This window comes from Ambystoma mexicanum, chromosome 13 (assembly GCF_040938575.1).
Source record: "Ambystoma mexicanum isolate Mex_15411 chromosome 13, UKY_AmexF1_1, whole genome shotgun sequence".
Classification (NCBI taxonomy): Eukaryota; Metazoa; Chordata; class Amphibia; order Caudata; family Ambystomatidae; genus Ambystoma; species Ambystoma mexicanum.
The window spans coordinates 754208136-754222121 of record NC_090938.1 but is presented as its reverse complement, the minus strand read 5'-3'; positions in this window follow the sequence as shown (position 1 = coordinate 754222121).

Sequence of the window (13986 nt, the reverse complement as noted above, 5' to 3'; positions counted from 1 at the left end):
CATCTACTATCTGTCAGCTGGCGGGGAGGGCCTGAAGGCAAAAAGCCTGGCTCCATCTACTATCTAATGTCAGCTGGCAGTGCGGGCCTGAAGGCAAAAGCCTCATGTCTCTGGCTCCATCTACTATCTGTCAGCTGGCGGGGAGGGCCTGAAGACAAAAAGCCTAATTTCTCTGGCTCTGTCTACTATCTAATGTTAGCTGGCGGTGAGGGCCTGAAGGCAAAAGCCTCATCTCTCTGGCTCCATCTACTATCTAATGTCAGCTGGCGGTGAGAGCCTGAAGACAAAAACCCTCATCTCTCTGGCTCCCTCATCAGCTCTTCTGGGGCTGACCTAGCACAGCACTCCCCAGGTTTAAAACCCCTCTTAACTCTACCCCTTTCTCAGTCTCTGTTTGCAGGGTAGCAGCAAGGTTCCCAGGCTGCTTGCTCTCCATGTGTCTTCCTTCAGGTGCTAGTGAGTTTTGTTTCCAATTCGATTTGGGAAGGTTTTCTGTCGCTCCTTCTCCCCTGCAGCCGCTTCTCACTTTCAGTTTGTTTTTTGTGGCCCCACCATTCCCCTGTGGTCTGTCTGGGGATGGTAGGTTCAGTGCCTCATCTGTTTGGCAAAAACATCCAGTCCATTCCCCAAATTCCCGTCCGGGTTTTCTTGATAACACCCAGATGCTTTTTGGGAGGTGTTGTCCTGAAAAAGACTAAAGAGAACTCATTCAAGGCAGGTGAAGTGGTTTCAGGAACAGCGTCCTCACTGACAGGGTCATGACCCTGGCCCGTTTGCCACACGCATACATATGTTTAAGCGTGCATTCGTGTGCGTGTGTGAAGGGAGCTTTAAATGCTGATGCACATTCTATACCTGTTGTGAGTTGAGGGTGTATGTCTGCTGATTGTGTTTTCACTATTTTGTATGTTTATGTGTGTATTTAAAACTTGCAGTGTCGCTGAAAGTATTGTATGTGGTGTGTGCGCGGGCATGTACGTGTTTGAAGGAAGCTTGCACTGCTGCTCAAAGTATTATACCGTGTGTGTGTGTGTGTGTGTGTGTGTGTGTGTGTGTGTGTGTGTGTGTGTGTGTGTGTGAAGGAAGCTTGCACTGCTGCTCAAAGTAGTATACCGTGTGTGTGTGTGTGTGTGTGTGTGTGAAGGAAGCTTGCACTGCTGCTCAAAGTAGTATACCGTGTGTGTGTGTGTGTGAAGGAAGCTTGCACTGCTGCTCAAAGTATTATACCGTGTGTGTGTGTGTGAAGGAAGCTTGCACTGCTGCTCAAAGTATTATAGTGTGTGTGTGTGTGTGTGTGTGTGTGTGTGTGTGTGTGTGTGTGTGTGTGTGTGTGTGTGTGTGAAGGAAGCTTGCACTGCTGCTCAAAGTAGTATACCGTGTGTGTGTGTGTGTGTGTGTGTGTGAAGGAAGCTTGCACTGCTGCTCAAAGTAGTATACCGTGTGTGTGTGTGTGTGTGTGTGTGTGTGTGAAGGAAGCTTGCACTGCTGCTCAAAGTATTATACCGTGTGTGTGTGAAGGAAGCTTGCACTGCTGCTCAAAGTATTATAGTGTGTGTGTGAAGGAAGCTTGCACTGCTGCTCAAAGTATTATAGTGTGTGTGTGAAGGAAGCTTGCACTGCTGCTCAAAGTATTATACCGTGTGTGTGTGTGTGTGTGTGAAGGAAGCTTGCACTGCTGCTCAAAGTATTATACTGTGTGTGTGTGTGTGTGAAGGAAGCTTGCACTGCTGCTCAAAGTATTATACCGTGTGTGTGTGAAGGAAGCTTGCACTGCTGCTCAAAGTATTATAGTGTGTGTGTGTGTGTGTGTGTGTGTGTGTGTGTGTGTGTGAAGGAAGCTTGCACTGCTGCTCAAAGTATTATACCGTGTGTGTGCGTGCGTGCGTGCGTGCGTGCGTGAAGGAAGCTTGCAATATTGCTAACTATGCTATACCTGTTCTGAGGTTTGTGTGTGGTGTGTCGATACGAGATGTCCCCTGCTGAGGCTTATTTGTTCGCGCTTTTGTGAGTGCAGTTGTGTATGTGAGCCTGTAAAGCTTGCACAGCTGCTGCTTGTGCTGCATCTCCAATGGGAGTTTGCATGCCTGCTGCCCCTACACTGCCTGTGATGCTTGAGGGTGAGAACTGCTGCTTTCTCTGCTCCAGTTCTGTGTATGTGAGTAACGTTTGCACTGCTTCCTGGTGGCCTTTAGCTATTGTGCTGTGGACTGTGGTGAAATGAAATGCACGGAGATATACAAAAATGCCACTTCCAGAATTTAGGGGGGAGGGTTCCAGGGGGGGCTCTCCCCCCCGCATATGTATGTGGTGTAAAGGGGGTTGAAAAAAAAAGTCTGCATTTTCGGCTGTCAGACTTTTGGGTGTCGCAGAAATGACATAGATTCAAATGCACCATGAAATAAATGATCATCACTTACATTATAAGTGCAGTGCAAGTGCAGTGCATTATGCAGTGCACCCTCAACAGGTCAGAGCTTCCTTGATTGCTGGATATTTTCTCCTATTTTATCCAAATAAATACGATTGAAAATTGAAGTCGGTAACAGCAGACCTTCAGCATATGTCCACCCACCACCTCACCAAACCTCACTCCATATGTCCACCCACCACCTCACCAAACCTCACTCCATATGTCCACCCACCACCTCACCAAACCTCACTCCATATGTCCACCCACCACCTCACCAAACCTCACTCCATATGTCCACCCACCACCTCACCAAACCTCACTCCATATGTCCACCCACCACCTCACCAAACCTCACTCCATATGTCCACCCACCACCTCACCAAACCTCACTCCATATGTCCACCCACCACCTCACCAAACCTCACTCCATATGTCCACCCACCACCTCACCAAACCTCACTCCATATGTCCACCCACCACCTCACCAAACCTCCCTCCATATGTCCACCCACCACCTCACCAAACCTCACTCCATATGTCCACCCACCACCTCACCAAACCTCACTCCATATGTCCACCCACCACCTCACCAAACCTCACTCCATATGTCCACCCACCACCTCACCAAACCTCACTCCATATGTCCACCCACCACCTCACCAAACCTCACTCCATATGTCCACCCACCACCTCACCAAACCTCACTCCATATGTCTACCCCCAAGTTACCAACTTCTCACTAAATGTCACCTTCCACCCTACACCACACAGGAACAGTGCCTCGCTGACTACAATCAAAGGCTTAGTCGATACCGTAGGGAGATTACCAAACTATGAACGACACTCCTCTTTGCAGCTCTACCACACTCGCCCACATTAGTGGGCAACATTGCCCTAAGCATTCTCTTCATTGTCACTCTTTGGGATATCCTTTTGGGATAATGGAACCATGCCCGCCTCCGAGGATGATGCATGTGCCATGAGCTGGCAGGGAGATCCCGGTCAGGGTTAGGCAGGCTTAATCTCACAGGCGGTGGAGCTCTGGCAGGCCCTTCACGGTGGAGAGCAGCAGAAGCGGGCAGCCAGGTTCCGGTCCCATCATGGGAGATATCTGCAAGGTATTAGGCCTTCAGGTGACATGGTGTCAGAACAAGCATCTTGCTCTTCTGTGGATAGACGGCCCCAGCGACTCTTCTAAGGTCCACAGATGGCAGCACACAAGTCTAGACCGTAGTCTTTAGTCCGATACAATATGCTGGATGTCATTCTATAAACAATTGCAGACTCAACGAGACACATGGACGCCCATAGACCTGCAATCGCTTAGCCCAGTGAAGGTGTTTTAGAAACAATGACACTGCCAAGCAGGGAAAGACATGCTCAAGCTTGGTAATCGTAACAAACTCCACACTAGACAGCGAATGTCTCAGAGAACTAAGGCTCCAAACCTCTAAAATAGATTCGGTCACCCCGGCAGGCACTGGAAGGTAGCCAGGAACAGGGGTCTCCCTCCAATCCGTGCAGACACTCCCACGTACCAATATGCTAACTCTCTCCTCTGCACACACAAACTATAGAATGCAGCTATACCCCTCGATCAATTTGGCCTAGCTGCACACATACCTACACACCTCCGTGAACACCTCAACAGTCTTTATACCCCACGACAAATCGGCCTAGCTGCACACATAATTGCATACACAAGCCCCACTTCCGCCAGAATGCAGATACCGAGATGAATTCGGCCTTGCTGCACACATTCTACTGATCTCACACAACTACTGCACCACGCCTAGCATTATAATGCAGCTACACGCCACATAAACCGCACAGGCTGCACACATAGTGAGTGCACCCAAGCACCATCTACTACCCTACTCTCTCCACTGACCTGGATTGCGGTCCACAGGGCGTTCAATCCACAGCGCTTTGAGATCATACCAATGGTATATAAGGCGCTATACAAATGCTCAATAACATAACATACCCTCAAATGACTTTGCCCATACCACAGACAGCAAACCAGCACACGGGAACCAGGCACTTCCGACCTGTACTATTCAACACCACAGGGTTTCCACATCTGTCTCTCCCACTAGCGTAGGAAAAGGTGGTGGAAATGTGTCTGGCGGTGGTGGGGGGCTGCTTGATGACTACCCACCTGTGTGGCCATTGCAGGGGGTTAAAAGGGAACCCACTCTACTCCCTCTCTCACACCAGGAGAAGGCAAGTTGGGAAATCACTCCATGTTACTGTGTCCATTTGTTGTACTGTAGTAATGTCGTCAGAGCCAGGTTTCCACTATATAAATACCTGGTAACATACATACATACATGCACACATGCATACATATAATAGTGGCACTACCTCTGTATAAAGGGTTGAAGATCCCTCTGTGTTTTGGGATTGAAATGTGATATTAAAGAGGTGTCATTCAAGCATTGCTGCCTTTATGCAGCAGTTACTTCCACCAGGGGTGTGATGCCGTCGCTACCCAAGTGGAACCTTACAGACTGGTACAACGTTGTCCTAAAAAGTCATCCTTTTTTCTTGCCGAATTTAATTTATCTGAGTTTTAAGTTAATTACGAGATGCACATTCCTATTTCTTTTTTTAAAAATGTCTCTTAATATGTATTAAGGTTTTGATGTTAAGCTGGATCTCATGATTACATGCACTGTATGATGGCCTTAAGGACGTCAGATAGACTCTCTGTCAATTTTGGTGGCCTGTGCCCTAACAAGATGGCCTCTTAGTCTTCCGTTGCCGGGTGGGATATTTCTTGCATTTAAAGTGCTACCTGTGTAGAAGCTTTGGCCCTCAGGAAGAGCAAGGTCAGCTTCAGTCGCCTTGCAGCACTGTGTTCTACTTGATGTGACCTGTAGAGCGTCCACATTGTAGACTCTGCCTTCTCTAAACATTACGCTTTGGACTGCAGCTCAAGGTCGAAAGCCCAGTTTTGAAAGTCTATGATGAAGACTATACAGGCCTAGACCACTAGGCGACCACTGTGTGAGCCTTCGGGGTAGTATAACACATTTTCATGAGTTTTGATGAAGAGGAATTAGATGTTAGCATAAGTCCTTTTTACTCATGGTCGTGACTCCTGGTGCTTAGTCCATCTTCCTATAGAAGAACCATTGGCCAACTCCTCTCTCTCTAGTTGATGAATGCATAAAGAGACAAGAGAATCAATTATTGACATCACTGGGCATGAAGTGGGCTGGAGCTTCTGCATAGGCGGTTGCTTGTAAAACTCGCTATCTTGGTTTGGGTCCCGAATTATTTATTTTCCTCTGACCCAATGGTGCCATCCCAGCCATCCCATCCACATGTCTGAGGGGGCGGCGAGTGGCAACACAGTAAGAGTGCAAGAGCCACTACTGCTGGAACATTCTTCTTATCCCTATAACAATGTTACCGTCCCATTGAAACTTCATCGTAACTCAATTAATCGTACCATATGACTCTCTTCCAGCTCCCAACGATGGACATCAAGGACCCAGCACACCTTATTATTGGGTGGCGCGCTACAGTGCTGCAGGTGTGCTCTCTCTGCTTCTCACCGCAGTGGTCCTGACCCTATGCCGGCATGCCTGGAAACAGAGTGAGTGTTTTGGATCTCCTATTCCACCCTTTCCCATCACCTAATGACACTGACCTTCCCCCCCATTGTCAAAAGCAGGTAGTGGAATACAAGGTAAACCGTTTTTATTTCGGCGCAAGACGACTGAGGTATATAATGGTAAGGGCCAAGCCAGTTTTTAAAAAACTATTTGCACCCAGGAAGGGTGAGTCAGACAATCAGCGAAAATAAACAATCCCTGCCTGCTGTTCCAGCCACCCAAGGCCCTTCCCTGGGTGGCGCTTTGATTTCCCTTTTTTGTCTAACATCGGAAGGCAACATGGAGCCTCTCCCTGTTGCCTTCCCACTCTCCCACTTAACTGCAGAACCAGAACGTGGCGCTCCGGTCCCTAAGCTTCCTCCTGTCTGGCTGCCATTGAAATAGAAAAGGGGCTAAGTCCTAGGACTAGGACGGATGACGGTGGCCATTTTGGATAATGTTTTCCATGCCGCAGTTATCCAAACAGAGACCTAGTCCTTTTCCATTACAACTGTAGCTGGCTATTTTTTTTTTTTTTCTCAGATGGGAAATGGGCGCGCGCTGAGCTGATCGCCCGAAAGAAGGGGAAATAAGAAAACCCACCCCAGTAAATCCCAGAGTTTGAACACTTTTCATGCCCCGGGTAGGCGGGGGGGTAGGAGGGCGGACATGATATGATATGATGTGGCTTTTATAACTCGCCTGTACACAAGTGATTCTAGGCACGACAAGACAAGGAGGGGGAAACAAAGGGAGGACAAAATAACGATCTTACTAGGCCTTGTGTCAATCAGATCGTGCAAGTGCATGGAAGATGAAAGGGGAGGAGTGCGAGTGGGTAGGAGGAGGGGGAAGTGCAGTTAACTCACAGGTGCAGCCAGAGGGTGGCTCATAAGTGCAGGGTTGCAGATACAGACCCCAGAGGTAGTGCAAGGGCAACTGAACATGCAGGGGCATGGGCCCGAGTTCAGAGGGTGACCAGGTGACCGGTGCACAGACCAGTCAGGTGCATCAGTAGGGGAGAGGAAGAGAGAAAGCAGAAGTGAAAAGGAAGGTCTTGAGTTGTTTCCGGAACCATAGGTGGTTCTGCTCAAGATCAGAACATCCAGGGTGTGCCCTGCAGAGTGAGTTGGGCCAGAGGGAAGAATAGAGAGAGAGAGAATAAATAGCAGAGGTTACGAAAGAGTCCTGAAGAAGGGCTGGTAGCATCCAGGTGGATGTTCAAGACTCAGAGGAGGAGAAGTTGGGAGGTAGAGGCAAGGAGCGAGGAGGTGAGGTCAGCCCACTCAGATAGGAAGATATCTAGATAGTGGCCACAGTGAGAGAGTGGCCAGGAGATATAGAGAGCCTGCAGACCAGGCATTCAAAGGAGGAGTAGTGCTGCATTGGAATGATAGAAGCAGGGATCCACTCCGGGAAAATCAAGGCTACACCCCCACCGGGATGGTAGGTACTGGGTTCGGAGAGAATTTTGTAGCCATTGGGAAGGAGAGTGTCGAAACTCATGACAGAGCTGGCCGTGAGCCAAGTCTCGGTGAGATCGAGTAAATCCAAATCAAGTTCTTTCAGGAGATGGCAGATGTCAGAGGAGTGTTTGACAGCTGAGCGAGAGTTGAGACTAGCAATGTGGAGCAGGTCTCCCCCTTTGAAGGACCTCTGGGGTGGGTACAAGCCAGAGGTGCACCCTGCGGAAGTGTTGGAGGTGCCCAAAGATAGGCAGTGGAGGAAGGAAGTGAAAGCAGGGTAGTCAGAGAGGGAGAAGAGAGTGCCAGAGGGGTGACAGAGGCGGGAGGCAACAGGGTGGCGAGAGAAGCAGCAGGGAGTGCCGAAGAGGTGGCAGAGGAAGGAGGCGGCAGAGGAGCCAGAGAGGGGTAAGAAGGGATAGCAGGAGAGGAAATGAAGTTGATAAGGCACGGGAAGCGTCTACCCAGGAGGAGGCGATTGGCCAGAGGGCCCTGGATCAAGACAGTGCCATTTAAGTAGACATTAATTATGGTCTTAGAGGAGTGGAAGGGGGCCAGGAGGGCCTCCCAAAGGTTGCCACCATTAATGGGAGAAGATGAAATAGGAGAGAGAACAGAGACCATATGGTGGGTCCATAGGCCCGGAGAGGGAACGACAAAGAGTATGTTGGTAAGGGCATGAGCTTTAATATCCCGCAGCTCAGGCCTACCAAAGCACAGGCTGGCGGGCCATTAAAGCCCATGTCCGCCCCCTGCCTGGGCGTGAAAGCTATAATCTTAGATACTTGGGTCAGGAACTCAACTCTTGACCCACCTCAGGTTCTCTAGCACCAGTACTCGCATTTGGTCTCCCGTGGTCACTATTACTGTTTAATTGCTGATGGGAGGTGGATTAACATCTTCTTTGGGGCTGTAACAAGTTACCTGTGTTTTGGTAATACATGCACTTTTCCAGCAAATGTTGACCTGTTTTTCTCTTTTCCTTCAGGGACTCTCCAATCAGAAAAGTAGGTTTTTCTCAATTACTGATTATGTCCATATCTTACTGCAATTGTTCGGGAGCTAATTGAGGCCTCTGCCTGTTTTTCTTTTCAGAAACTCTGATGTTTACGTGGAGGTCCAGGGACAAGGTACAAATTCACCAAACAATGCTTTTGACCAGCCCGGGGCATAGCGGAGTTGGGAGACGAATCAAGCATGGGTTTCATATCTTCCTTTTACTCTTTAGTGCTGTGGGGCCGGGATGAAGCCAGCCTAAACATTTGTTTTCGGGAGGTGGTGGGGCTGGCCGGAGGACCGTTTTAAAATGCCGACATGAGTGGGACCATGAGTTATCCCCCAATGCCCTTCCAAGTGCCTGCATGTGCACCATCAATAGTGCCCTTGTGTACTCTGGCCTCAGTAACCCTCGGCATACTTGATCTGCCTCTCTGCGTCCAGTTGGCGCGACAGAAACGGTACCCAGTCATTTTACCAAACTGATGGAAAGTTTACCCAAAAAATACAGAAATTCAATTATATATGGTGGGGTGGTAAGAGATTAAAAGCGCTAGGGAGGGGGTTGAGGGCGGGGTTTAAAACATAAGTAAACGTGAGACTTGAGTGGGAGAGCACCCCCAAATAAAAAGAAATCAGTATTTTTTTATTTTCGGTAAAATTTACCTCAGTCAAAAAGTCTTCGGTAAACTGACGGTAAACCACAGAAACTAAAGGAAAAAGTGCTGGGAATCAAACAGGGCAGCACCTACTCGAGGTGATGTGCAGTGACTCCAGGCCCCAGCACAGCAAGGAAACCCATATCATGATCTCACCAGGAACTGGATCTATGGCCCTCTGGTAACACACAGATCACAGGTGCATTAACCCATTGGAAAGTCTTATCAAGTTTCAACCCTCGTACTTCCGAGTATATATATATATATATATATATATATACACACACCACACACCACACACCACACACCACACACACACACACACACACACATATCTCCACCCTCCCACCCACCCTGCCCGCCAGGCTTAACATAAGAGATGCTAATCATTGGCAGGTGTGATGCACCTGAAAGCTGAGCGCACTGATTAAGTCTTTGGCTTCATTATGAGGGTTGTATTGAGATGAGCAGGCCCGGCTTCCATCCTCTGCCACTCTACGTGTGCTGCTGCTGCTGCTTGCGAATGATTGCTCTAAAATGTAAACACTCTGCTCTCACAGGCAAGAGATTTGACAGGCTCTTCCTGTAGTGCTCCTTGCCAATCTGCGCCCGAGGCTGTAAAGGCTGAGGGGTGCCTTCTGCCTGCAACTTCCTCCGTTTGCGAGGGCTTTAGTCCCCCAAGCAGCTGGTGGCTGCATTCGACACCAGGTGGGACTCCCTCTACCCACTTCTTTATTTATTCCACTCTCTCTCGTTGTCCGGATACTGCCGGTGGAAACCCCCCCCAGTGCACTCCTTTTCTACCGCTAAGTATAAAGTTATTTCCATCATTCCATAGTGCCAGGGCTGTCAGAGTACAGGGCCCCATGAACTAGAGCAACTTCCCATCGACCCGCCATCTTTGCAGCAACCTCCCCTCCTGCAGAAAAAGTCTGCAACGTCTTTTCTTTCTTTTCATAGGTTTTTCTAACGCTGCCCTGCCCTCTCGTTCTTGTTGTTTGAAGTTTGGCCCTTTGTGAAAGTTCACTGGGCAAGAGTGTGAGCATTTGCCACCATGAGATGCTCTACTGCCTTTATCAATCTATTCTTAAAACAGTCCCCTATCTTAAGAAGAGAATTAAGTAGTACAATTATGCCTTTGCACCGGACCACTAAAGAATACAATATACATAAGGAGAAACAGTTTCCAAAATCATTGTTTTGTCATATATGATACTACTTACACTCGGTATAACAAATCAAAAAGTAGGCCTTGACAATGCCCAGTGGTAAAGGTTAGGGCAGGTGAGCTGCAAGAGTAAACCATGTTGATAAACACTTACATGTTGCGAGGGGTTAGGGTCATCAAGACTAGAGTAACCCATATACTGAAGGGTTGAAAGTTGTAATCGCTTTAGTGCAGTGGATTTGTTCACCGAATTACAAGGGTTTTGTTATGCTATACCACCCACCACCTGTAAGTCTGCCTTTTCTTCTGATAACATAACTGATGTCATATCCTTTGTTATCAATATCTTTTCTTCAGCTACGCAACATCAAGTTTATCAAGTGATCCATCTTTTTTCTGCCCACTGGATAAGAATGGATTACTAATGGTGTACTGGGACGAGAAAGAGGGATGTGGGGTAATGCTAGTCATTAATATTGGGGTACTGGGACAAGGAAGAGTGGAGTTCATGTAGTAGGGGACTGTGCCGAGGAAAAGTGAAGTGGGGTAGTGGGGGACTGTGATGAGGAAGAGGGAGGTTGGAGTAGTCGGGCACTGTGACAAGCAAGAGTGAGATGGGGAAGGGAAGAACAGTGACGAGGAATAGTGAGGTGGGCGTAGTGGTTGACTGCGATGAAGAAGAGTGAGGTGGGGTAGTGAGGGACTGTGATGGGGAAAAGTCAGGTGGGGTAGCGGGGACTGTGACGAGGAAGAGTGAGAGGGTAGTGGGTGACCGTGATGAGGAAGAGTCAGGTGGGGTAGTAGGGACTGCGATGAGGAAGAGTGAGAGGGTAGTGGGTGACTGTGATGAGGAAGAGTGAGATGGGGTAGTGAGGGACTGTGATGGGGAAGAATGAGGTGGGGTAGCGGGGACTGCGACAAGGAAGAGTGAGAGGGTAGTGGGGGAACTGTGATGAGGAAGAGTGAGATGTGGATAGTGGGGACTCTGACAAGGAAGAGCGTGGTGGGGTTAGTGGGGGACTGGGACTAGGAAGAGGGATATGGGGTAAAAACAAGATTACTATTGAGCACTGGGATGAGGAAGGGGGGTGTGGGGGCAAAGGTAAGACTGCCATTGGATACTGGAACGAGCAAGATGGATGTGGGGTAAAGGTAATATTACTTTTGGGTACTGGGACGAGGAAGAGGGATGTGGGGTATAGGTAAGATTACTATTGAGTATTGGGACGAGGAAGAGGGAAGTAGGGGTTCAGGCGGCATTACTAATTAGGTACTGTGACGAAGGAGAGGGAGGTGCGATAATTAAGAAATCTTCCCTGCTGACGTCAGGAAACAAATCAAGATCTTCAATTTTAAGTTACGTGAAACGCTTGTGCAATCAAATCAAAGCATATAGTAAACAAGCATCGGCTTCCCTTGATCTTATGTTACAGAAGTTTATTTTAATGTAATTAAACACATTAAAGCTTTCTAAGAAACTGTAACACACCCAAACACTAATAGCCCCCAGTATCCTCCTCCTACTCATTTTAAGTTGATTTAGGAAGTAATCCCTGCAATAGTCTTTTTATAGTAAAGACACAGATTGCTTCGTAAATTAACTTAACATATTCCTCTTCCCCCAAGTAGCAATCACAGTGATTGCCTCATCTCAATATATTATAGTTTTGTAGTATTTACTCTTTTTTTGCTGCTCAACACTAATCGAGATCTTGGAAAAATAAAACAAAACTACAGTATCCCCAAGCCCCAAACCTTCACAAATCATCCTTTCTTACCCTGCCCTCAAGCTCCTCAAGCTCTTCAGTCTCCAAACTACCCTACTTACATCCCTTATATCATTTTAGGGCAGTTTCCAATAACACATCGAGTTCTTGAATTTCAAACTGCATAATGGTGGATTTTCAGCAATGAAAAGCCCCGGCACCAGCAATGCATCATGAGAGATATAACTAACTTGTTGGGTGCAGAGGCACCCCACTCATCAACAAATGTTTTTTTTAAAATAACTACTAGTTGGATTTACACCAAAGCAACAAAAGATTTATTTCAAGCGCTTTTTTGACCCTAATCAAAACCGTAACACAGATTTGCATGAAATGCTCCATTTCTGGGGAGCTCGGGCCGAAAAGGTTGGTTGTAATATTTCGCACTCATCCACCCTATGGCTCAATAGCTTTTTGACTTTTTGCATTTCCCATGGATGTTAGGTTTCACGTTAACTATAGGGGCACTTATGTTGCCTTATTATATATAACCGCTACCTCTGGGAACATGCCACCAAAATATCAACACAATGTATTGCCTCTCGCTCTTCAATGCTGACCAATGCATGTATGCTAAGATGCTTTTATGTAATCACGATTGTAAACCCAATATTCTCAGTAAGACTAAGCATGGAATGTATTGTATATGATCCCTTAAGTATCTCTAATCAGAAACCTGAGCCTAAGCAAATTCTGACCAAGGCTGCAACATAGCCAACTTCTTAAGCATAGAATTGTAATGTAACTCATCTCTTAAGCATCTATGCTCAGAGACTTGAGCCTAAGCAAACTTTGACTAAGACTGCAATGTAACCAACCTCTTAAGCAATGTAACCCCAGCCTCTGTAACCAATTTCATAAACTCAATCGCCTAGATGCCTAAGGGCTTGGTGCGCTTTACAAATGCATAAATAAATAAATATATATATAGATATATAGTAGGAAAGTCCATTTGAGCCAAGTCTCATATTCCACAATGCCACCTAGTAGCCATTGCAGGAAGTTCACCTCCAATTATGAACAACAACAGCAAGGCATTGTGGGTATGCAAATTAGCCCAAATGCAAACCTTTGTCTCCAGGAAATTGTCTTTGTCTAAGAGGGCAGTGCTACTTTATACATAGCTTAATCAACCCAAGACAGACATTTGCAAGGCTGTAAATATATATGTATATGTATATACAGTGGTCGAAGTATACGAAAAGAAGTGGTGGAACTATGTTCTCTGCTGGTCTGCATCACTCCCCTCAAATCCCATCGCCACGCCCCCTCCGATGCACAATACAACCCCCAAAACAAATGCGCCTGCTTTTTAAGGGAACATCCAGTGCAGTGCACTGAAAGTGCAAGTTTCAACTTCTTCCTACACTTTTATTTGAAAACAAAACCATTCCGGAACAGTTTCTTTTTAAAATAAAAATATAGGAACAGTAAATATATATATATGTATATATTTCTGATGCTTATGAATCTGCTTAGAATCACATGCTGTGAATATAGTCTGACATCTAGTGGTAATCGCGGAGTATCCTTCTTTTGAAGATCGAAAGGGGACGTCAACATGGTCGTGACTGTAACACTATCCCTAACGTGACATGCAGTGTACCCAAAATACCTCACGCATCGTGGTCCCTCCGATTGTTTTTTTTCCACCAACATAGTTGGTTGCATAATGCAGAGCTCGCAAGAGTTAATATTGCTTACTTTGTCCCACAACCTACGGTCATCTAGTCTCCCGACTAATCTTCTCGACTACTGCCTCGTGGGCTTCCTGCCGCCGAAGACATCCACAACTGCTTGGCGACTGTTGAACTGCTCGACGACTGTCCGGATAAGGATTGTAAGGATTGTAAGAAACTTTATGCCCTCGGAAAACAAATCACTGCCCCTGCGGCCTCTTCAACTAGGATCGCAAACAA